Source organism: Columba livia, chromosome 19 (assembly GCF_036013475.1).
Source record: "Columba livia isolate bColLiv1 breed racing homer chromosome 19, bColLiv1.pat.W.v2, whole genome shotgun sequence".
Classification (NCBI taxonomy): Eukaryota; Metazoa; Chordata; class Aves; order Columbiformes; family Columbidae; genus Columba; species Columba livia.
Window position 1 is genome coordinate 10,463,916 of NC_088620.1, and position 26,064 is coordinate 10,489,979.

The window sequence follows — 26,064 nt, forward strand, 5'->3', positions numbered from 1 at the left end:
ATATATATTTTTTTATTTCACATTTGAAGCTGAAGAAGCCGGATTTGAGGAGATGTGCTATATCAACTGAGTGACTTTTGAACTTGAGATGGCTTGTTGGTGAAGGGGAAGGTGGCAGAGAAGAGTAGTCAACACTATCTCCTGAATCAGCCCATGTCTCCCCACTTTTTCCCATTAAACAGGTAAAACTTGTTCTCCCCTTTTGATTCCATCTGTGGAGTTGAACCATTTAGCACTGTAGGAAGAAGGTAATAAGAGTCCTGGCAGGGAGAATGTTCCCTCCTTGCTTTCTCTGTGCAAAGATGCTTATATAGGAATGAAAGCTGCGGCAGTTGCTCTAATTTTGTCTGCTTTCTAGTTCCCAGCTTTTCCGAAATAGGAGCAGTGGGGTGAGGCTTGAAGAGCTCAGGATTGGAGCAAAGTCTTTACGTACTAGAAGAAAACAGTTCTGGACTCCTGCAGGGTGTGGGAGGAAACTCGTGATGCTCCAGGAACCTGTCGATCATTCCTGGCTAAAACTGGCCAACATCTCCTGGTGTGGCTGTGAGAAGTGAAGAAAGCAGAATGGAGACAAAGCCGTGGAACGGGTGACACTCCAGCACATTGGGGGCTTTGGTGACACACGGTCGCCCTGTGACAGCGTATGACTTTGTCCAGGTTCTTTGTCCAGTTGTGGCCCCTCAGTTCCAGCAGGACAGGGAACTGCTGGAGAGAGTCCAGCGCAGCCACCAAGATGCTGAAGGGAGTGGAGCATCTCCCGTGTGAGGAAAGGCTGAGGGAGCTGGGGCTCTGGAGCTGGACAAGAGGACACTGAGGGGGGACTCATTCCTGGGGATCAATATGGAAAGGGGGAGTGTCAGGAGGATGGAGCCAGGCTCTTCTGGTGACAACCAGTGACAGGACAAGGGGCAATGGGTGCAAACTGGAACACAGGAGGTTCCACTTAAACACGAGAAGAAACTTGTTCCTGGTGAGGGTGGCAGAGCCTGGCCCAGGCTGCCCAGGGAGGTTGTGGAGTCTCCTTCTGTGCAGACATTCCAACCCGCCTGGACACCTTCCTGTGTAACCTCATCTGGGTGTTCCTGCTCCATGGGGGGATTGCACTGGATGAGCTTTCCAGGGCCCTTCCAACCCCTGACATTCTGGGATTCTGTGAAGTCAAAGAGGTGAAACCGGGAGACAATCATCAAAATGAGAACTTGCATGAGAATTCCAGTTGGGTTCGGAGCTCATTATTGTTGGCACTTCATTTGAGGGAAGTTGCAGAGAGCGCTTGATAGAATCAGGTGTGCTGAAGGAGTGAGGGTATCTGAGTGACCTGGGAGAGTATCCTGAAAGGAAATACTGTTAAAAGCACAGTTTTTTAGTAATGGGATGAGAACACTGGCTGAAGGGCCAGCGCTGTTGTGCCAGGTTCTGCAGGGGAGGTGCTTTGGCTGCCAGAGGGCGGGAACTGGATAATGTGTGATTTAGCAGCCCCTGCCTGAGCTCGTCCTTCCGCTGCAACCCCAGAACCCGGCACTCGCCCACCACTGAGATCGGGGGGCAGGAGCAGCACTGCCATGGCCTGTGTTCCATCTCTACACTAACAACAGCTGCTGTGTTTCCTGCCAAATGTCGCTCCATGGTCAGGACCCTGCTTCCCCGAAAATAAGACCTATCCTGAAAAGAAGCCCTAGCGTGATTTTTCAGGATTTCTGAGGATGCTTGAAATACAAGCCCTACTCTAAAAGTAAACCCTAGTTACAGTTCATTAAAAAAAAAAAGTCAATTTAAATAGTATCCAGGCAGCTATACATGTAAAAAAAGGCATAGGCATCTTCTGGAGCAAAAATGAATATAAGACCCTGTCTTATTTTTGAGGAAGCAGAGTATCAAATTATGCAGTTGTGCATATGCTGTAGGACTCAGGTGAAGGAAATCGCCTTGTTCTCTAGTGAAAGCAACAGCTGAGGTTGCAGAAGAGATTGCAGGGCCTTTCTTGTGCTTAGCAATTAAATGGTTTTGTTTTTCTTCTGCAACTTCTCCGACTTCTCTTTGCTCAAAGGGAAAAGTCTTTTAGAAATATCAGGACAGAAATCCTTCTAGCGTTTCTGCAGCATTTAACATGTAAGTATGTACCCACATCTCTTAGATAGATCTCCAAGAAAATGGCAGAAATTGAAACATACTCTTGGAAAGCTGGAAAGCACCGTGGAGGGAATTATTGCTTCTGATGAACTTAAAAAGTATTGGCCTTTATCAGATACAGGGATTCTGAAACTGGAAATGATGATTAGAGCAATAATTTCTTCTCTAGTTTGCACTGTAACTTCTTTTAAAAGGTATTTAGGCTTTTTATACAGGCTTCCTTTTTAGAACTATTTTTGAAAGGCAGAATCCTGCAGAATCACAGGATCCCTGTGTACTCTTTGTCCATCTAACAGGGATTTCTGATAGTAATTCAGAATCCTATCGAACTACTTTGCTTTCCGTTTTCCTCAGACCTCTTAGGTTTGTCAAGATCAGTTTGCTGCTTCTTCCCGTCTCCCCGTACGCTGACAGTGTGTGTGATTTGGTGTGATTTGCAACTTTAATAATCATGTCCTGGTTTTCAAGCCGGGGTTGTTGTGGCCCCGCTGTGCTGTGAGTGACGAGCCGTGGCAGCGATCCCCACCAGCTCCGCTGCTTTGCCAGCGTGCGGCATTGTTACCACCTGCCTCTTTTTCTTCCCTCTTGTTCGTCGCCCTATTTGCAGTTTTCCAGAATTGTCATTGGAAGAGAAGCTCTTTATACTCCCAGCATGCTGCATTTAGGACTCTGAAGACATTTAAGTTGGGCCTTCTAGTCATTCTCTGCTGAGCATTTGCAAATGAGGGGTTTTCTGCAGCTCTCAGCTTGACCTTGATTTGCAGAGATTTTAATGAGAATGGCAAAACCACATCCGGGTATGGAAAATGTACGTGTTTCAGAGATGGAGGAAATGCTTATGAAGGAATTTTCTCAGGTTATTCAGTCTGCAATTGCCATCAAGGAAATATCTGCCTAGATAAAGTTTTATAAAATTACAAGGAATTTCAAATCAGAAGTATGTTACGGTCCTATTGTTGGGGTTCTGTAAGACTGGTCTGTAATGGTGTGTGACTTTTCTAGAATGGAAAATACCTTGAAATCCACTACTTACGTGCCTAGACTACCTTTACATTTTCATTATTAGCCTTCTGCAGTTTATTTCATGGGTCTCAAGCTGCGCCAGGGGAGGTTGAGGTTGGATCTGGGAACAATTTCTTCCCCAAAGGGCTGTGGGGCATTGGAACAGGCTGCCCAGGGCAGTGCTGGAGTCACCAGCCCTGGAGGGTTGGACAGACGGACATGAGGTTCTCAGGGACATGGGGTAGTCGTGGACTTGGCAGTGTTGAGTTACTGGTAGGACTCAATGATCTTAAAGGTCTTTTCCAACCAAAAGGATCCTGTGATCTCCCAGAAGTGCCTCTTTCTTTTGACAGCAGCACTAGCTGTAGGAGACGTGGGGGACACAGATGTCTTGAGAGTGGTGAGATAGAACCTGCAACCAGCACCTCGTAGAAAGGAGAGGATTAGAGGAGAAAACAAGGTAACACACTCCGCCTGGCTGAACCCAAACAGATCTTCTCAAATGTTGCTGTTGAGTAATCAGGCTGAAATTGCGTTCAGGAGCAAAATTCTTGAAAGCACTTTACCCTTTTCTTGTTTGTTTTTGTATTGGTTTCCATTTCCTATATCCTTGTTACAGCACTTGTCAACGAGCTGTTGAGATTTAACTGTGGACAAGCCAAACTCTGCCGTATGGATACAGATATTTGCCAGGACCCCCCAGGCAGGATGGTGTGCAAAGCAAAATATGCTCATCTTTCTTCTGCCGCCTCCCATCTGTGCTCACGCCGACCCCCAGCGATACCAGTTGGATCATCCCGTACAGCAGGAGCTGGACAGGATCCCTGGTGGCTTTGCTGCCCTGAGCGGGGTTGGACAACTGTGGAGTCCAACAGGAGGCTGAAAATGTGGCAAGTACAATCTGTTGGAGCTGACTAAGCCTGCATTATCTTTTAGCCAAAATTTTGCATTAAATACATAGACTGGTTCTGTTCAAACGAGCCCAGTGTGGTTTTTGAGCTGAAGGAGACGTCCTTCCCTGGTCATCAGGGAACGTGATCAAGAACTGAACATTCCTGTCTTGTGAAAACAAAGGCTGACGTTCCCTGCATTAGTGAAGCTGAGATCTGAAACTTGTTTTCTTGAGGGTTTTGGACCCGTCCTTGCCAAAGGTAATGGGATAGGGAGGTGTACACCGGTGCTCGTAAAGCTTAGTTTATACTTACTGGCCCTCTTATTGCCAAAAAGAAGCTGGCGGGTATCCAAGTGCCACTGAACCATTTGTAGGAGGAAACTACATTTCATTCTTGGGGAAGATGGATATCTTCTCTTTCCCATTAGCCCATCCTGATTCTTTGTGTTACCAGGAAATGTTTGTGTCATTCATAAAATGCAGCCATAGATTGTGGAGAATTAATAAATATTTAAAAATTTAAAGGAATTTGAAGAATAAAAAAATGGGGAGTGCTATAGTGTTCTCGTTCTCTATGTAAGAAAATTGTAGCATGTTTTCTCCACTCCATTCTGGTTTGTGGAGATGCATCCAGCTGTACCAGTGCAGCAACGTCAATCTAAATCATTCCATTACTCAATTTAATAATTATGGTATGGAGTAAATGTAGGATGGAAATAAGGTGTCTTTTTCAAATATCCACTTCTGTTGAACGGAGAGAAAGAAAAGCATGATGTTTTAGTGAACTTTTACTATTTAATGCAGATTAGAATCTAGATTTGAGCCTGACCTAATAGTGCCCCTACGCCTGTGCTTTATTTCAAGTATTTCTTAACTTGGGACTTTTAAAATAAATTTTGCAGATAGATACAAGGTGCTTTGCTGGGACCTTGAGGAGCGTGTTAGAAACAGCGGAGCATGGGAATTGTATAAAGTGTTTGTTTGACTTGCCTTTTTCGCTCGGTGACAGTCGTACAGACAATACTTGAAAGCTACCGCGTCTGTTTAATACAGTCCAGTTTTCCCACTCTGCCAAAGTGAAGTCCAGAATCCTCCTTTCTTAACTCAGTGTTGCTGAAGATCAGGTACATTCTCAGAAGAAGGGCTCTCTGAAGTTTCTTACTCACACAGGCTGGGCGACGTTTATCTGTCGCTGTTGTAGTTGGTGAGCGCAGCGTCGGTGCCGGGAGCTGCGGGTCCACCGGGCGCCAACCTGCTCATCACAGCGACTGCCCCGCTGCCGAACCCCCTGGGAGCCCTGGGCCAGGTACCCGGGGCAGGATAAAGGATACACATGTTCCAGGCACATGCTCTCATTGTTCTTAGAACTGGAAAGGGTTTCAGTGACAATTCCCGCTGGTGGTTTGCTCATAGCCCTCCTGTTCATTTGGTATTATTACTGTCTTCAGAAACAGCAGCATTACATTTGGGAATGTATGCCATTATGTTTCTGCATACTTGAGGCTGAGGACTCCTTTTCTATCATTTTAGGCAATAGGTTAAAAATAGTGATTAAAAGGTATACAGGGGCTCAGCAGATTTATTTAATTGAAGCCTTTTCTGCCTTTGAGCAGATGACCCAGATGAGTTTAGTGGGCCATGTGACAAGAAATGCCTGATGGCTCTACTGTCTTATTGATAACAGAATGTATCCCACTGTCTCGCCATCTACTGCTGAAATGAATGTGAAGGAGAGCAGGGTCTGAAATCTCTTACAGGCACCACCAGAGCTCAGTGTTCGTGTCTTCGAGTTCTTTGGAGGTACCAGTAAGTGTGGTGAGCCCCTCGCCTGGGGTGCTGGAAACGCTTGTGCTCACCAGTGCTTTTCAGACCGATCTGTGTTCAAATTCTGCTTGCCCACAGAAGTGGATTTATTTCGTATGTTTGTGTCCAGTTATATTTCTGGAAGCATAAGAACAATAAGATCCTCTAGTTTTTCAACTGAAATAAAGGAAATTTCCCCAAAGTCTTATATTCATAAAACTGAGTCTTCCAGCATCCTTGAAAGATCTATTGATCCAAACTCGGCTCCTCTGAAAAACTGACCAACCCTAGAAGCCTCTCTGTTCTCAACATCTAACTCTGGTTTTTCCTCTGTTCTCAGCTGCTTTTCAGCTGTTATGACAAACCAGTGGGATGGTGTTGGGGTTTGAGACAGGATCCCAGCTGCTGCACACTTTGTATAGTTGATTATTAGTGAGCTGAAGAACAGGGGCAGGGAGAGACGGGAACAATCTCTTCTAATACAAGAGTTGTGGAGTTCAAAATAACAGTGGAAAGGTTTACATCAAACACAAGGAGATTCTTTTTAGTGCATCATGGGTGAGTTCTGAGAAGCTTTGATGCAAGGTGCTGTGAGTGCTACAGCTCTTGTGAATTTAAGAAGCAATTGAACAGATTAGTGAAAAAAAAACCCATCCAAGACTTTCAGAAGCCACTGACCCCCTGTGCGGCAGATTTTAGGAGCTGGAAGAGCGTGGCAGGGAAGTACCGCTGTTCCATGTTTGCAACGCACCCTTGGCATCTGCTGTTGTCACTTGTGGGGACAGGACACTGGCCAGACAGTCCTTCAGCCCCATTGCGCTGCAGTGTTCAGAAGGCAAACGCGCTTCTGTCCCGTGGAGCATTGTCTAATGTGCAGTGACCCAGCCAGGAGCTGACAGAAAGACAGGTGACTTTTGGGAGCATTAGAAGAAATTATAAAATGACAAAAAAATAAACATGTGACAGATCAAAGAGAGCCTTGTGAGGGATCTCTGGGCAAGAAGATAGTCCTACTAACCAAGATCTTAAATATTCAGTAAAATATTGTTATAGGCTTACGTGAATCCTCGGTGTAAAGAAGGCGGCCTTGTTATATGCTCTGCCGGTGTAAAGCTCTCCTGGAATACTTACAGCAATGTGGAGTAATGAGATGGGGTTTGTATCTCTGTGCCCCATTTGAACGTGATGCTGTGGGTCGGTGCTCTGCCCCGACAGCCGACTCCAGCGGCTCGGTCGTGTCTGTGCTGCTCCACTGAGGTGCCAACACGTTCAGTGTGTAAAGCTGCCCTGTGGGGGGACAGTTCGTTCTTCCACGAGTGGAAGGATGTAAGTGGATAGTGTGTGTTTGCAGCAGGCTAGTCCCTTGATTAAACAGTTTATCCTTTTGCTAAGCTCCTGTTTATTTGGGTGCTGTGGCCAACTCCTTTTAGTCAACCAGTGAAACAGAAGCTCTGCGTTTTGGTTTTTCCCACGGCTGCATCTGAAGCAGCTGCTCTGATTTGGAAATGCAAATGATAAGGACACGGAGCAGGTACAGAGACCTGATGGGATGCTGATAGGTGCTGAAATAATTTCTGTGGCTGTTACACTGGTGGGAACCCTCCCCGTGGAAAAGCTGCTGGTGCTTCTGCTGCGCTTCGGTGAACTGGGGTGAACTGGAAAGGACGAGGCTGATACAGAGAAGCAGTTTGGCCAACCAGCCATTTTCAGCGTTTCCATCTGTCCTTGGAAACGAGTCGCTTTTCCCCATATGTGTCTTCAAATGTTCTGTTCCTCTGGCTTATTTTTCCTTTTAATCAAGTTCAGACCTCTTGTTTTCACCAAAAGCTTTATTCTGTGTCTTAGTTTTCTGCTTCTCAGTATCCCTGGTGAATTCTGCCTTACAAAATCTGTGGACATAAATTGACCCGTCATTAATACAAAAATAAAATAACAATGAGGAGACACTCCCGGATCCCATCAGTCTTTGGTGTGGTCTGTCTTAAGACCGTCCCCGTGCCAGTGAGGGACTTGGGGCTTGGACAGGGCCGCCCTTAATGGTAACACCACAGATCCAGTGCTGAGGTCACGGTCTTCTCTTCACAGAAATCGGATCTGGAAATTGTCTTGCAAACACGTTTAATCCATTTCCTCACCATTGTCTGGTTCTTTCCTGCAGTACATTTGTTGGTGAGATGCCCAGTCTCTCATAGAATACCCACGCAAAAGCCTTTCCACTGTTTCCCAGAGGAATAATTCCTTATATTGATTCTCACTCTTCAAGATTTTTTCTTCCCAGATGCTCAGCCTACCTTTTGCTGTTGCTTAATTCCCCTGCTGCCCGGGCAGCCTGTTGGGGTGGTCCTGGCATTGTCTGGAAATGGTTTTACTCCCAAGTCTCGCACCCTCCCGGGCGGCTCCCGCTGCTGTGACTGTGCCCGAATGCTCCCGATCCTGTGTCCGAGGGTTCCCCGATCATGGCAGCGTTGGTTCAAGTGCCTTGTGCACCAACCAGCGTTTTCCTGGTAAGACGCTGTGCTGGTTTGACTGAAAATGGGTTAATTTTCTTCATGCAGAGAGAAACCTTTCTTTTCCATAGCCAGCATGGTCAGTATTTGGACTTAGTTTGAGAACAAGAGGTAACAGCCCAGCACAGAGTTAATGTTTTGAATTGCTCTGGTCTGAGAGCCAAGGACACTCTGAGCTCTGCCCGCAGGTGTGAGGCAGCGAGGAAGGGGATGGACGGACAGAGTTGGACGGACACCCAGACTGAGCAATGAGACCGTACCAGCCCATTGGTGTCAGGCTCCAGATTTAAGGAAAGTTGGGATCACAGAATCCCGGAATGTCAGGGGTTGAAGGGCCCTGGAAAGCTCATCCAGTGCAATCCCCCCATGGAGCAGGAACACCCAGATGAGGTTACACAGGAAGGTGTCCAGGCGGGTTGGAATGTCTGCACAGAAGGAGACTCCACAACCCCCCTGGGCAGCCTGGGCCAGGCTCTGCCACCCTCACCACGAACAAGTTGCTTCTCAAATTTAAGTGGAACCTCCTGTGTTCCAGTTTGCACCCATTGCCCCTTGTCCTGTCACTGGTTGTCACCAGAAGAGCCTGGCTCCATCCTCCTGACATTCCGCCTTTCCATATTGATCCCCAGGAATGAGTCCCCCCTCAGTCTCCTCTTGTCCAGCTCCAGAGCCCCAGCTCCCTCAGCCTTTCCTCACACGGGAGATGCTCCACTCCCTTCAGCATCTTCTGGTCTCACTCTGTCACGTTCTCTTCGCTCTTTTTGTCAGAGCTGGGGGAGTTTAGGTCGGGGTGTTCAGTTCGGCCTTCTGCCGTTTTGCAGAGGCCTCTGGGCCTTTCTGCCTTTTTCCTTTTTTGTCTCTTCAAGATCAGCCATGGGACCAGGTGCTGCTTCCTGGCACTGGCTGCTCGGTGTGGACAGAGTTCATGAGCAATTGCTTTGAATGTCTTTTATATTTTATTTTATATGTATTTGTATTGGTAGTATACTAGTAGTTCGTTATTTTATTAAATCCAAGTTTCTCCCCTTTCAATTCCATCCCCTATATTTGGGGGTGAGTAAGTGGCTATTGTGGCGGTGCTGCCAGCTCGGGTGAAACCACGACAGATGCCAAGATGTCAGGAAATGCATTATCACGTAGGAGAAAGAACTTGACAGACCTCGGCAATCTGTGTCCTGGGCACTCGTGCCTGCGCAGACCAGAGCACATGATTCCAACACACCCGTGTCCGAGCCTCATCCTGCACACCCCCTGGATGCTCCGCACACCGGGCTGCTCTTGGTTATCCCTGGATGCTCCGCACACCGGGCTGCTCTTGGTTATCCCTGGATGCTCCGTGCACCGGGCTGCTCTTGGTTATCCCTGGATGCTCCGCACACCGGGCTGTTCTTGGTTATCCCTGGATGTTCCGCACACCAGGCTGCTCTTGGTTTTCCTTTTATTTAAGAATATTTTTTTGCAGTACATTAGTTTACGTTTTTCCCCTCAGACTTCCTTTATTTTTCATTCACATGCATGAGGTTCCACAGGGTTTCTCTGTTTCTATGGGCTTCTGCAAAACATTTGAATAAGGATAACCTGCACAATATTTAACGTATTTACCAGTTGTCCAGGGTTGTTTAAGAAAGATACAGCCAAACAGCGTCTTTCCAAAGGAATCGAAATAAATATTAACCGTGAGATTTTGTGTGATGAGGCGCATTTTAGCTGGATTTTGCAGTTCTATTAAAAATTATAGTTAGTCTGGTGAGGTTTGTTTTTCATGAACTTCTCCGTGGTTCACTTAAATCCAAAATGTATTGAGGCCAATTGCAAACCGTAAAGCATTAAGCTGTTGATACCATTTCTGTTTTTCTCATCATCCAATTTCTAATGTAAATCTCTTGCTAAGACCAGGAATATTTTCCTTTGTGAAAGTGTCATGTCCCAAACTCAGTATTAAAGTGTTTTAGGATTAAAACAAAAAGCATTAGTTTTGAAACTCACCTCTGTGTTGCACCGACATCCGAAAGTAGATCAGTGGGGAAAAATGGAGGAGGTGAATGTTGAACTCATTGGTGTGTTTTCTGTCCACAGGTGGGGACAGAAACAACCAGCAAATGCTCACTAAGGCAAAATAACCCACTGTTTTTAGCATATGTGTTAAACTGAAATTGCTTTCAGGAGGAGGAATGGTGATGTCTGAGCCTTGGGACATGGGGCCAGACTTAGCTCCCTATTTCTTCCTTTTGTTGACAAGGTTAGATAGTGAAATAATTTTCCTTTTCAGTTTATTTTCTTCTTACTGGTGTATTTTATTTCTGCGTTACCAGGTGGTGTTTCTGAAGGAGGGACAGTGGTTGGCTGAGATTATCTGCGTGAGCCGCGTGGCAGATGTGAACTGGAATCCCGACTGCTGCTCTAGGGAGCTCAGGCTGCGGCTCGTTCTCACTGGGTTGGTGCCCGTCCGGGAGCTGATGTGTGTGTGCTCAGGGGAAATCCGTGTTTTTGGGAAGGGAATACAAAACCTGTGTCATGGAAGTGACCTTGAGGTTCTCAGTTTGGAGGGAACGATGCAACAAGTGTAAATGTCTGTGCTGGAGCTTGCAGAGCCCCCAGCAGCCATCGGGGGCCCTTGTTACCTGAGGACTGTGGGGGCTCCTGGGGACCCCCTGCCCAAAGCGCACCCGAGGGACGGCGAATAACACTGTGCACGTTCTGGACTTGAGGTTCTGTCCCTGGGTTAATGAACTGAGCCAACCACAGGTTTTGATGGCACAATCGTTAAAGTATTACTTCAAAACAATGCCCTAATGAACCATGATGACTGTGATTCTGATGACAGTCAGATTAACCGTCCTCCTGATTGCATAAGAATTCAACTTGCATCATTGGCTTTGAGAGGCTTTGAGAGTCTGTAAATACAACTGGTTTAGATAAACTAAACGGTTACTTTTCTTCAGTGGTACCTTGTTTGCAGGAGGTGCGGCTGGACAAGGGCAACACCTGTCCCTTGCTGGGGAGCCCTGGTATCGTCTGTGGGAACCTCGCACACCGATGCTGTGCTGACCTCAGGAAAGGGGATTTTCTGTCGTTGGAGGCCCCGTGGGGCTCCCGCTCGCCCGCACTGGCAGGTCGGGCTGGCTCCCCACTTCGCTTCTGCTCGGCCATAAGCACAGGGAGGGGATTAACAGGATGCAAACTCTCCAGTCAAGATGCTCCTGATAATAACTGTGGTTTTCCGACCGTCACTTTGCTCAAGTCGCTGTGGTGTCAACACCATTACAGATGATGTGCAAAACAGAAAAAGGTTTTTTACCTTTTACACATACCCATTCTTTCTTAGAACAGTCACACCAGCCGCTGTTAATTCCTACTGGAAGAAGTTATTTGTGTTGAAATTTCATAAATACCATCCATACATTTTTAAACCCCTTTCCTTCGTTACAGTATAATGTTATTAACTGCACAACCAGGACCATTTCCAGTCCTTCACATGTAGGATGCATTTCATTTATTATATACTTGTTATGTCAAACAACTGAAAATTGAGCAGTACAGAGCAGGATGATTCTGAGCTGGAGCTTGAGCAAATATTCCAAGATTCGCATGAAAATTGTGAGAGTTGGTAAGAATAACCAGTATGAGGTAGAGTTAACTTTAGGTGAAGTTGTGTTGATCAGATTGGAATTACATTGTGAAGTTTCTGTAATACTCCTAAGCATGGTTTTGTAAATATTTTGCTAGGGGTATTGGTTTTTACAGTGATAATCTAATATTGGTATTTCTGGAAAGGTGTTATATGTGAGACTCTGCCCAAGCCTGGAAGTAGTTTTTAACAATTTTCTTGTGGCCAAGTCCTTAAGGTGGAAAGCAAAATAAAGCAGCCGGTTGCATTCAGTGTTCTAGAGGCTGGAAAGCTGAGCTGGTACAGTTTTTAATAAGCGGCTGTGAGTGAGATCCAGAGGAGTCGGTTCTTGGCTGAGCTGCTCGTGTTAGGCAAAGGGCTCTCCAGGAAGGCGCTGGAGTCGTGTCGGGACACCGGAGTGTCTGTGCGCATGTGGCCCGAGCAGGGCAGAAATCCCGGCTCCTCGCAGCTCACGCGGAAGAGAACATCGTGTTCTCTTTATGAGAGGGCCACTTAGAGAACAGCTGCTCGGCAGCGCTGCGGTGCTCGCTGGGCATGCTGTGCATCTGGAAAGAGATCATTCTTGCTTTTTTTTAATTAAGCTGTGGTCTAAACTCGTTCACATCGGTGTTTGTACAGTCTTGTAGTAAGTCAGCAGCACAGTACTTGGGTAGCACAGAACTCCACTGTACCTGCTTGGCACCTTTTTGCAGCCTCCTTTTCTGGAATATTGTGTCCAGTTGTGGCCCCTCAGTTCCAGAAGGACAGGGAACTGCTGCAGAGAGTCCAGCGCAGCCACCAAGATGCTGAAGGGAGTGGAGCATCTCCCGTGTGAGGAAAGGCTGAGGGAGCTGGGGCTCTGGAGCTGGACAAGAGGAGACTGAGGGGGGACTCATTCCTGGGGATCAATATGGAAAGGGGGAGTGTCAGGAGGATGGAGCCAGGCTCTTCTGGTGACAACCAGTGACAGGACAAGGGGCAATGGGTGCAAACTGGAACACAGGAGGTTCCACTTAAATATGAGAAGAAACTTGTTCCTGGTGAGGGTGGCAGAGCCTGGCCCAGGCTGCCCAGGGGGTTGTGGAGTCTCCTTCTGTGTAGACATTCCAACCCGCCTGGACACCTTCCTGTGTAACCTCATCTGGGTGTTCCTGCTCCATGCGGGGATTGCACTGGATGAGCTTTCCAGGGCCCTTCAACCCCTCACATTCTGTGATTCTTTGATTCTATGGAATAGTTGTGCTTGACCTAAAAATTCCTCCCTGCGTCCATCAGGGTGGGGTTATTGAGGAGTGGGCACTGTCACTCGCCAGCCCTGGTGTGCTAAGTGTGCAGGGCTGAGATCTGTCCTGGTGAGCAGCTCCTTCTCTGCTCTTTGCCACGTGTGCAGCAATAGCTGCTCTTCCTAATGAGCTTTTTCCTTCATGAATTTTTCTTCTTCCGTTCAGATCAGTTGGAATATAAAGTTGGGAAGAAAATGCGTGAGCACATTGCCACCCATGCCATGTACCTGGAGAGGAGGGAAATGATCTGAATGCTTAAACTGCATCACGATGATTCCTTGGAAGTTCTTCTGCAATATACTTTTTAAAAAGTCTTTTAAGCTTTCAAATACAAAATCTGCCTTTAATTTCTGAAGGTAAGGTTGGCCATCTGGTTCAGTTCAGGCTTTTTTAGGTTGGCACTGTATCTTCTCAGTTAATAATTAACTATTTCTTCCTCTTAATTACCATAACCATCCTTTCTATAGTTGGATTACTTCAACGCCTTCACTTAATGCTTTAATTTCCTCCCTTAGTCTCTGCATCTCTCAATGCCAAGGACCCGTGTGTTCTGCTGAGGAGGAGGAGTGTGGGACAACATCTGATTGCCCAGTGGATGGGTCACCTGCCTTTTAGTTGCACTGGAGACCAAAAGCTGTACAGAGACTGAGTCTCCTTTGGGTGCTCATACGAGCATGAGTGGGATTGAATTATCATTTATAAACAAATTAGCCTCTAACAACCCAAGTGAAGGACACATGCGTGAACATTTTACTGCTACGACATGCCTGTTTTCCAAGGGTTGTTTCCCCCCTTGATTATTGTTATAAACACACTAATTATCTGTTTTTCTTGGCCAGAAGAACAACTGTTCATTTGTAAAGATGAAAAACAATAGCTGATTGTGTGCTGCTTGCTGACTGATCAAGGCAATAACACAACACCATTTTGTTTCTGCAGAAGGATGTGAATTTGGAATTGGAAAGATATCAACTAAATGTTTCTTTATGCTTTTAGGATTTATTTTTTTTAGTTTTTGAGATTCTGTGGGGATGATGCTGGCCTGGTGCAACACACAACTGTGACAATTCACGCCGTCTTCCGCAGTAATCTTCAAAAGCAGCTTCCTAAGACAGCCCAAATGTTTTGTCAGAGAATGACCAATTTTGTTATACGCAAGAAAAAATGAACAAATGCGTACTGCCGGATTGTTAACAAAGCAGACACATTTCATGTTTTACATTTCTCGTTTGTGGTCCTTCTTACCAAAGGATTAAAAAAAGGACAGTCACCTCATAATTCCGTTCTTACCTATTGCTAAAGCTTTTTTCCTTGTGTGTCAGGAACCCGGCTGGTTTTGTTACCCCAGCAGTATCACAGGGTTGGCACCAGTAGAAGCCTCTTCCTCTGCCTGACACCACAGTGACAGGGACGGACTTTAGCTGGACCTGTTGTGACAGGACAAGGGGTGATGGTTTTAAACTAAAGGAGGGAGATTCAGGCTGGACATGAGGAAGAAATTGTTGCCCTGAGGGTGGTGAGAGCCTGGCCCAGGTTGGCCAGAGAGGTGGTGGATGAACCATCCCTGGAGACATCCCAGGCCAGGCTGGACGGGGCTCTGAGCAACCTGAGCTGGTGAAGATGTCCCTGCTCATGGCAGGGGGGGCACTGGGGGAGCTGGGAAGGGCCCTTCAACCCACACTGTTGTGTGACTCTCTGGATGTGGAGCAGGGGTCTGTGCTGACTGACCCCCAGCCCGGCTTCCTGGGCAGGATCTCATGGTCAAACAGGGCATGGCTGCCCAGAACTTCACTGACGAGCTCATTGTGTTGAATGGAATCCGGGCTGGTCGGGTGCTTTGTCCCTACTGGCTCAGCTTTGCTTTTGTTGCAGAGTGTCCTGGTTTTGTTAAAAACAAGACCAGTTTCTCTTTTAGTGAATTTGCCTTTCAGCGAAGTTCCTCTAACTAGCTGCACTTTCCTGAAATTAGCTGCGTATTTTTTTTGGCCACTGTGCTTGGTGCTGATAAGATGAGGAACAGAACGCAGAAGAGCCCCAGATGTAGATTTATCACTATAGTAACCAAGGTGAACTGATAACGGGACGTATTTGCAAGGAGGGGCAGACAGAACAGGTGACTAAAACTGACCAGCTGAGTATTCCAGCCCATAAGCGTCATACCCCCTATATAAGAAAGAGATCACGAGGGTCTCGCTCTCTTCCACCATGGCCAACATCTAGAGAGCGTGACTTCGTGAGCCAGCGTTAAACGCTGCTACCCGGGGCGTTCCAGATTGGGTTTGTCTGTTTTGTGTCATTTTCTCTATTTATTAGTAGCATTAGTAAAGGCTTTAAAACCTTTCCAACTTAAAAGTCTCTCTTCCTTATTCATCCTTATCATCTTTCCTATCAGGAGAGGCTGGGGAGGGATTAACAGAGAGCATCTGCCATGGTTTATTGTTGCCTTGCTTTAAACCTCGACACAGAGATTGCTGATGCAATTAATAAACTGATGCAATTAATAACCTTCATTAATGATTAACTGTATTGTCAATTCCAGTTGGCAAGAAAGGAGAGAGAACTAAGAGAAGAGGGAATCTTTCACTTACGGTGATCTCTTGGACACCTGTTTGCTGCTATCTTGGGTGAATTTTGCCCCAGTACCTCTGTGATCCCACCTGTGTGGACACGTTTGGCACCTTCACTGGCATAGCTGGATTTAATGACGTGCAGCTCACTAAACACCTATCATATGATAAAATACAATGGTAAGGTTTGTCGTGAACCATGCGAAGCTTTGAGCAGGCAGGATAATTGCATTAACATTTGCTCTCACATACACTAGAAACTAATTTAACACACCATTGCTAGTGAAGCACTCAGGATAAAAATACTCCAAACTGCCAACTGAGTGTTCTGAATTGCTTTTGAAAACTGGTTTAACTCTTGTACTTTCTTCCCTCGTACTTTAACAATATATCCGTGCAACACCACCAACAAAAAGTACCACCACAGGTAATCAGAATGAAGATAAACTGCTAGAAAGTGTTTCTCTCTTCACGTAGAACATAACTGACTGTGTACTTCAGTGTTATTACGGTACATAGAATTACTATGTATGTCGCGTGATTTATTAAATGCAGACGTAATTGTTTCTGGGTTAGAAAATCCAAGTGCTCACGTGAAATTTCAGTGATGTACAACTATGCTAGAACTAGAAATCAGTTGTAGGGAGGAAGGTGATAAACTAAGTTTGGAATTATGAGTGTGCCAGTGCGCTGAGTATAGAATTTAAATAAACTTTTGAGAGATTGGAGAAATGGGCTAAAAAGAGGAGTTGTTCAGTGGTGGTGCGAACAAGGCTCTGCATTTAAACAGGAGTTACCGTGTTTTCAGGCCGGGGATAAGTGACAAGCCAGCAGTTGTACAGACCTCATTGACTTCCATCTGCTCGGTGATGGATGGGCCACAGCCCTCGGTGTCCCGCGAGGGGACAACCCGGGGGTGGCTTTAGAGCCCGCGGGATGATCCAGCAGGCCATGGAGACGCCTCCGTGCCCAGCTGGGGATGGCGCGTGTCGGGAGAACTGGGGGCTGCTGGTTAAACAGCAAGAGCCCAACAGTTCAGAGGTCCAGAAAATGAGATTTGAGACAAGAGGTGGAAGAGGAACGAATCGCTCTGAGCAGGGGAGGGTGTCGTAACGCTTGTTAGCGATTCGGAAGCTAGAAGAAAAGGAAGCTGTTGTTCCGTACACTTTGAACAGAAATAATGAAAGACTAGAATTCCTTGGTGATTTCTTGAGTATCAGAGTTGGGAAAGTTTTAAGACTGGATGTAGGTAAGTTTAAGTTGAAATGGAGGAGTTACGGTTGGTTGTCTTACAGCACAAGAGGAAGACTGGATGAGCTCTTAAGGGTCCTCCCAGCTCTGCTTTTCTCTGACTCCCTAATAGAGCCACATGTTTTCATACCATTCATCATCACCATCAGCACCAGTGCAACTGAGAATGTATGTACCACCAGAGCAGTGTTGCTGGGCAAAAAATGTGGTATTTTTCACACTCAGTACAAGCTTATTGCCATGAATTTTCCAACCTTTTCCAGCATGGATAAAATGAAGACGAAGCTAGAGCAGAAATTATATCTGTATTCCATTTAAAATTGGGTCAAACTTGGATTCATCAGAATTTGAGAGCAGAAAGGATGTGGGAAGAAGGGTATTGTCCACCCAGCCATCTGGAGGAGGATGTGGAAGGTCCCTGGAGATGTCGCGTTGTGCAATAGCTGAAGCTCATGACTTACCTTCAAGAGCTCCAGATAGAAAACATGTGGAGGGTGAAAGGCAGAATGTAAACAGTGAGCATGAAAGAGAAAATAAAGCTGGCCTGGGCGGAGCGTGATGTTCTGACCATGAGATCCAGACAGTGGGGATTGTGTTATTCAAACAGGAAACTGGAGGAATGTTCCTCTAGTACCATCTCTCCAGATCCTGGAAGCTGAGCATTATCAGCTAATTGCGAGGCTGGGCTGCTAACGAGGAGGCATTTGTCCTCTCCTTGAAGCGTTGCTATTCCTGGGACAGAACCACAGATGATGTGCAGTTTGTGTTCCCTCAACAGTCCAGCGAGCGCCGGGAGCTCCTGCTGTTCTGTTCACTGGGACAGAACCACGTCGGAGCCGCCGCTTCGGTCTCTCTTGGAACCTGGAAGAGGTGACCAGAGTTCAGCCCCAAGAAGCGGAATCTCCACCCGCCGTTTGGGCCGGTGGGGCTGCTCATCAAACCGGATGGGTCATTAGGAGGCCAAAGAGAGCAGGAATAGGTGCCCAGACGGTAAAGCTGTACCTGTCATGTGAGTTATGCAGAGAAATAGGAGCTTCTGACTTTTTTGGCAGTGTGCTTACAATTTGACACTGGGAAATACCTAATTTTAGAAAGGCTGAATTCAGTGCTGCAGTGATTGCTGTTTATTTTATACCCTGTGGTTTTTATAGAGTCCTTTAGTGCCAGGCTGGTGGTGGCTTTGTTTATCCTTTTGTCTGAGCCTCCAGGGTGACAATAAATACCCTCAGTGGGACCTGACATTGGATAGTTGGGGGAAAGCTCCTTAGTAAAGATTCCAGAGTTGACCATCATGTCCCTGGAGACACAGGGAGGTGATTTCCTTGAAGGGGACCATGGTGAAGAACACAACTCCTTGTGCTCCATCTTTGAGGGACGTTTAACACACTTGGAGTGAGCCTAAAATCTGCAGGGCTTGCAAACAGGAGTGCTTAATGGGTAACTAAAGTCATATTTGTGGAAGAACCTTTCAACACTAAATAATAATTGTGTAGTTCCTGAGGCTCAGCAGGCAAATAAATCAAAGCTGCAAATGGTCTTTATAAGCCCCCTCTTACCAAAATGAATTCTCTTTGTCCACTCACCGGTCCTGTCAAGTGATATGTTACATTAAGGCAGAGAAGTCAGACTTTGGGGTTATTTCAGGGAAAGCTGTGTCTGGGCACGCGGTTGGAATTGAGTTTGCTGTCGCCATCAGCCTCCACGTGCTTCTGGGAATGTCTTGCAATGGGGTGTCCCGCTAAATACATAGACAGTGCGGTCTGTGTTATCTTTGGACATCCTGGATCTATCGTCTGTGTTTTAGGAGCAGCGGGGGAGAGCTGTAACAGAGAAATCGCATCCTGTGAAGCCACGCACACAGAGCTGCACGCCGGTAGCACTGTGAGGCGTATTTTGTTGCCTCCTTTATTTTTTGCAATGTGCTGAATGTTTATTTTCTGCCAGTCAAAAGGCTTGAGTTGTGTGTTAGGTCACCAATGTGCCCAGAATGGCTTTAACACCTACTGAACGATCACAGCTGAGCAGAGGCCACAGGAAGAAGAGATGTGCCCTGATAACTACTTGCCTAACACTATGAAAAGACAATTTCTGCGAGTCCACGTGTGACAGACCTGTTGGTACAGGGTCACCCGAGCCAGGGTGAGTTACCTGCTGTTGGAGGGTTATAATTTCTTCTGAGTTGAGTGGTGGAGATTCAGTCTGTCCTGAGGGGTGTCAGTGCAACCTTCGTGGTCTCTTTCTATCTTTAAACCTCCGGTTATCCTCTTTGACTTGCCTGGCTTCAGTTTCGCCACCTTCCCTTAACTGGCTCAGCTAACACGCCTGCGGGTCTGTTGGACGTTTCATTGTCAGAACAGGACAGAATGGGGACAAGCTGCCACATGTTATCTGTGTGTTGATAATTCTGCGTCCTGCCCATCCAGTAACACAACGTGGTAACTATGGGGAGTCATTAATGAAGATCATAAAACAATAACATGATTTACGTGGAAAGGGACTTCTGGACCCTTGCCTCATCTTCTGGACCAGCTATAGTCATCCCAGGCTCCTCGGGGCCTTGTGTCCTCTTGTGTCTGTAAGGATGGAGATACCACAGCATCTCCTGGCAGCTATTCCCATGTTTGACAACTGCTCTGGATTTTTGTCCCTCTAATATCTAATCGGAATTTTCCTGGTTGAGACTTGAGTCCGCTGCTCTTCATCTTGGAAGAGAAGCAGTTGAGGATTCCAAGCAGAAAGACAAAAACTGCAGAAAAGCAGCCGTGTCCATGCCTTGTTCACACATGGGTCCTCCAGCTGGTGGTGCCAGCAAAGCTTCAGTTGCATCCACCACCAGCGGGAGAACATTTATGAGCAAAACCATTCTAATTCCCTTATTTTGGTCAGGTGTGTAGGTCACCAACAAAGCTTAAGGAAACGGCAGGGAGCTGGGGCTTGTTACAGGGTGAGTGATGACGGCCTGACCGCACGCCTGGAAACTTCACTGTTCTCCGCTGCCTGGATTATCTGTATTATGTGCGGTGAACCTGGCTGTGGAAAGCAAGAGCAGGAATTCCCCTGCACCTGCGCTTTGGATCGATGTTGGAGTGAGGCAGAGGCTGGGTCTGCTTCGGGCTCCTGTCTCTGAGCAGCTCGGGGGGTCTCCATTGCAGGGCAGTACGTGGTTATGGTGCTTGTCGCGGTGCTGGTGCTGTCTTATTCGCACAGCCTCTATTTTAAAGAAGAGCAGTGAGGTAAACAGTGATGTGTGTTGTGCGTTAGCGGTTCTTACGGAGTCAGGATCGCTTCAGAGAGCTGCGCTTGCCCACCGCCCCTTCTCAGGGCTTCATCTCGCAGACCTGGGGTGCAGAGGGCAGACACAGTCTCGTTTCTGGCACGCTTCCTTTAAAGGCTTTAACCCAGTCCTGTGTCTCAGATGGGAATTCCTTTCCTGCAGCTATACGAAAATGTCTCTTAAGTTTTCCCTGCAGCCCCTTGGCCAAGTCCCCTTCTCAGGAGTGGGAAATTACATCAGTCCTGTTAGTAGGGGGCTTACCTTCCATTTAACATGGTGAGGCTGATAGAAGGGGAGAGGTGCAGAAAATGGTTAGTGCTGTATGTTAGGACAGAAGTTTTCTGTGTCTCGTAATCATGCGTTGGACACTGCCAAGCATTCTTATTTTATCAGGTATTTACTGTTGTTTCTGGTGAAATACGGCTGACGAAACGCACAGCTTGGCTTCTTGTGCAAAGGGAGCCCGGCTTAGGAAGCGGGGACTCCTGCAGCATGAGTAACTGATTAGGACCGGATTGCAAGAACTTGTAAAACGCTTTGGAGTTGGTTGGAGAAGTAAGAAATAAAATAAGAAACTCGAATGAATTGCAGATGTGCGCTGTAGATTTTAAACTGGGAATCCTAAACCCACTTGCCTAAGTTGAACCACATTAAGGGCTTGAGAAACACCAGGTCCATGGGAATCCTGCGCTGCTTGGCATTGTGTCCAGAAGCCTCTGTTTTTCAGGCTAGACACCACATTTTCAGCCAGAGACTGTTTGTGTTCCAAGCAGATTTTTTTCATTTTGTTTTAAGCTAAATAAAAAAAAAACCTGCAGGCAGCAGCCAGGAGAATATTTGGCTTGTGTTTCTTTACCAGCTGTTTTTGTTCTCGGAAACTCATTTTAGCTCCTGGTGTGTTTCTCCAATTTGTAGCTTATGAATTGCAGGAGCAGATGAGCCGCTGCCGAGTGCACCCTCTGTATGGAGCTGTGTGAGAATGGAGCGGTTGTGTGTTAGTGAGGGTAGGCGGACAATTTGTCATTAATTCCTAGAAAGAAGGAGCCTTTGGGTGAAGGTCGCTAGACAGGATCTTGTGACGGAGAAGTTGGCTGCTTTCAAGAAATCTTGCTTTGTAAGAAGCCTTTAATGAGCTCCAGACATACCTTGACATTTCTCATGAGCAATGGGCAGCGCCTGCTGCTCCGGAGCCCGTTACCCCAAAGCGTGCCGAGCAGAGGCTGGATGAGGTCTGTACGTGGAGCTCTTCTTTTCACCTTCTTCTGTTTCTGGTTTGGGAAAGCTGCTCGACTCCACTCACCCCGGGTTCTGGCCTGAGAGCTGCTGTCCCTGCTCACAGCCTGGTCCCAGTCCCGGTCCCTCAGACCACACCTGGAATATCGTGTCCAGTTGTGGCCCCTCAGTTCCAGCAGGACAGGGAACTGCTGCAGAGAGTCCAGCGCAGCCACCAAGATGCTGAAGGGAGTGGAGCATCTCCCGTGTGAGGAAAGGCTGAGGGAGCTGGGGCTCTGGAGCTGGACAAGAGGAGACTGAGGGGGGACTCATTCCTGGGGATCAATATGGAAAGGGGGAGTGTCAGGAGGATGGAGCCAGGCTCTTCTCGGTGACAACCAGTGACAGGACAAGGGGCAATGGGTGCAAACTGGAACATAGGAGGTTCCACTTGAATATGAGAAGAAACTTGTTCCTGGTGAGGGTGGCAGAGCCTGGCCCAGGCTGCCCAGGGAGGTTGTGGAGTCTCCTTCTGTGCAGACATTCCAACCCGCCTGGACACCTTCCTGTGTAACCTCATCTGGGTGTTCCTGCTCCATGGGGGGATTGCACTGGATGAGCTTTCCAGGGCCCTTACAGTCCCTGACATTATATGATTCTGTGACTGCTCTCTCAGCCCAGTCCCGGTTGCAGTCCCACCAGCACTCCCTGGGCTCTGTGTCCCCGTCACCTCCTCCACCAGGCCCCGGGGACCCCGGGTTCAGCGTTTCCTTTGATCTCTTGCTGCTCAGCCTTGGACAAGTGACTGGTCCCCAGGGCGGGGGCCACGCTCTCACCTCCTCGCCGCTATAAACCCAGAAGCCTTGTTACATGTTTGTTGAGATGCTTCTTATCTGGGCCATTGTTTTACCTTTCCTGCTTGTTCCCTTAACAACGGCTTTTGATCCAGCTCCATAGCGACTGCCCGGTCGGCCGCCCACGCACCGAGGCATGCATCATCGGCAGCGAAAACAATGCCGTTATCTCCCAGTTACTGCTGATGGCGTCAATATTATTCTTCATTTGTCTGGTGTAAGAATGAGAAAGAAAAAGCCCGCGTTGGGAGCTGTGCTGGTGTGAATGCTGCCTTGTCCTTTCCAAGTCCATTTACTTTAGTTTCTTCTCTTTGATCTCAGCCCTGTGTGTTTTCTCTGTTGCTTTGGTTTGTTAAAGCATATAGTGCTCTACCATGTGCTTAATTCCGAGCACAGTGAGAGCGCTTATGTGCTCGAGCTCGTTCACAGATGTGTTTCTGCCTCGGGAATGGTGTGTGAATGAGGAGCGAGGGATTGCGGCTTAATTCTAGCAAGGGATCTCGCTGGGTTTGCATTCCAAAGAACTGGTTTTTTTGGAGACATTACTTTTTCCATACAATTAATTTATGGCGCGGTATGATAAAAACGTTATTTAGATTCCAGATGCAAGTAGCCTAAAATGAGGGAATGTCAGAGTTAAGGATGCCTGCACAACACCAACCTACCACAATGTGGGGGTGAATTATGACAGTCTTTAATTACGTGACCACATCCCAACTATTTTTTCCCAAAGAGCTGTTGCCTTTCACAGTGTTGAAGACAAATGTGCTCTGGGATGGGTAGTTAAGAAGCTCTTGTGTGTCAAAGCTCTGTCCCACTTGTCACCGTGAGCGCCGGGTGCGGAGGGAACCCAGCAGTGTGTTGCAGGAGCAAAACAAATACTGCATTCCTACAAGAACGTGGTTTCTATTGCTATTTCCTTCACAGAGGTGTCATACAGAGGCAGCTGTCTTTCAGCCAAGCACACTCAGAGCAATTGTTTAGCATTTCAATTAAATTATCTCTGAAAGGAAAAGGCGATGGGGCTTGTGGGATAAAGAGGAGTGAGGGTGGTGTGGGGGGAATGGTGGAGACGGTGATGAGGGAATCCCAGAGGGGGTTATAACCTGGGCAGCGTGATCAGTGGATAGAGGAGGAGGTTTAAACAGCACAAAATCGCTCCTCCTGCTGTATTATCAATGATACGCTTCTCTGCCTAAAAGCTGTTGTAATTTTTCCCCCCATCCTGGTTGGGATACTTTAATGACAAAGCCAGGACAACATAGCTCCTGTGTGGTCAAGCTGAATGCTTTAAAAGAATAAAAATAACCCCCAAGTTCCTGAGGTCCCAAGGTGTGTGCCGCACGGCAGTGGAAATGCTTGTCTGCATCTGTGTTTCAGTTTCCCATCTGAAAACCAGAGATGACGCTGCCCGGTGCGGCTCCTGCCCCGTCCCGTGGCTTCTGCTCTCAGCACCCTTGTGCCTCGATGTTTTGCAGGGGGGGATGCTGAGCAAGGAGGTATTTTGCAGAATCGTGGTGGTTCTCTCTCAGGAGAATCCAGCGCTGGTTTCTGAGCAGGAAAGGTGCTGAACGCCCATGCTGGTCGTTGCACTCGTGGGCTGAAAGTTGCTTTAAATGCTCCTGTCTCACTTCTGTTATTGCCTCTAGAATTACAGTCACCACAGCCCTGTAATTACCGTGCCACGGATAACACTGGTATTTATTACACTGTGTTTTATGTCCCATTTCTCCGTTGTTTTAATTTAAATATTTTTATAAGACCAAAAAACCTCCAAATCCCACAGATCTAAGCTTCGAAGAGAACTGCACATTTTTGCCATCTTTGGCAACGAGTTTAGTTTGGTTGGTTCTAAATTTCCATAATTTCTTTGTGCCAGTGTGCGGCAGGTGTGCTGGATGCACAGCACGCCGTAGCTGCTTTACATGGCATAAAACACCGTGTAAATACAACATTGAGGAGTGGAAAGATGCTTTTTTTTCAGGGATAATTTACTTTTCAAAAAGAAAATCCAACCACAGAATCACAGAATCGACTGGGTTGGAAAAGACCTCAGAGATCATCCAGTCCAGCCCTTGGTCCAACTCCAGTCCATTCACTAGATCACGGCACTAAGTGCCATGTCCAATCTCAGTTTCAAAACCTCCAGGGCCGGTGAGTCCAGCACCTCCCTGGGCAGCCATTCCAATCCTGACCACTCTCTCTGCAAAGAATTGCTTTCTGATCTCCAGCCTCAATTTCCCCTGGCAGAGTTGAAGCCCATGGCCCCTTGTCCTATTGCTGATGCCTGGGAGAAGAGCCCAATCCCCACCTGGCTAGAACTGCCCTTCAGGTAGTTCTGGAGAGTGCTGAGCTCAGCTCTAAGCCTCCTCTTCTCCAGACTAAACAAGCCCAGCTCCCTCAGCCTCTCCCCATAGGGCTTGTGTTCAAGTCCCTTCCCCAGTCTTGTTGCTCTTCTCTGGACCCGCTCCAGCACTTCAATCTCTTTCCTGAACTGAGGGGCCCAGAACTGAACACAATACGCAGGTGTGGCCTCCCCAATGCAGAGCACAGGGGAAGGATCACTGCCCTTGTCCTGCTGACCACGCTGGTTTGGATACAGGACAGGACACCATTGGCCTTCTTGGCCACCTGGGCACACTGTTGGCTCATGTTGAGCTTCCTGTCCATTAGTACCCCCAGGTCCCTTTCTGTCTGACTGCTCTCCAGCCACTCTGCGCCCAGCCTGGAGCGCTGCAGGGGGGTGTTGTGGCCAAAGTGCAGGACCCGGCACTTGGCCTTGTTGAACTTCATCCCATTGGAATCAGCCCATTTTTCCTGTCCATCCAGATCCCTCTGCAGAGCCCAATAGAGTGGTCCATTTAAGCTTCTTAAAACTGTTGCAAAAACCAATTTCCTCATTTGCATTCATTTTTTTAATGTGTTTGGTTTGGGGATGGATAATTGCTTAGCAGCAGAAGAACATCTATAGAATTCCATATCACCTCTCCAGCCTTTCACAGCCTGTCCTGCGATCCCTTTGCTCCGCACTCCGTCCCTCGGCACCACAACAGGGAGCTTTGTTGGGTTTTTTTGGATGAACACCAGCTTGTAATCTTTCATTTCAAATTCTCGTCTGTCCAGAACATGTTCTTACTGAGGCTTGGGCAGTGTGGAAAAAAAAAATGATGAGCAATTTACTTTTAATTTTTGTCTTACTAAGCCTGATTATTGTTTTAATTATCCATTGTTATTGTTAGTGACCTTCCACTGGAATTGTTCAGTGTGAGTTTAGAAGAATTCCTGCTTTTATGTGAAGAGGGTGTGACTGGGAGGAAATGTTTGTTCAGTTGGGTGGCACAACTTATCTTTCTGGTACTTTCTTTGTCGGACATTCATCTTCAGCTGAACACTGCAGGGGCGCTTATTGAGTTGTTTATTGCCTCCAAAATGAAAACGGTGGTTTAGATTTCGTGGATTGAATTGTCTGGTCCCCTAAAAGCTCCAGGTGATCCTGAAAGGCTCGAAGGACACAGAGATGCTGTTAGCACTCAACTTTTAGCATATAGGCGAAGAAGGAAGGAGTTGGCAACCCGAGTCTAGAGGAGCTGCCTCTGCCATGGAGATCCTTTCCATTTGGATTGCGCAGTGGAGCAATGAGGCAGGAACTGAATGCACTCGAATGAGGGAAGTGTTAAAATTG

The 26,064-nt window shown here is 47.2% G+C and overlaps 1 protein-coding gene across 18 annotated transcripts in view; it reads left to right on the forward strand.

Moving 5' to 3' along the window:
• The window catches only part of EXD3 (exonuclease 3'-5' domain containing 3), a 297,294-nt gene that overhangs the window by 22,428 nt on the left and 248,802 nt on the right, over window positions 1-26,064 (forward strand). For 2 of the 18 annotated variants that reach the window (XM_065036164.1, XM_065036181.1), the window contains exon 3: window positions 10,647-10,768. The exons of 15 other annotated variants lie outside the window; for them this stretch is intronic. The gene's annotated coding sequence lies outside the window, so the exon portion shown is untranslated. Of the gene's footprint in view, window positions 1-10,646; window positions 10,793-26,064 lie in introns of all 18 variants that reach the window. One more of the 18 variants, XM_065036184.1, reaches the window with a different exon arrangement.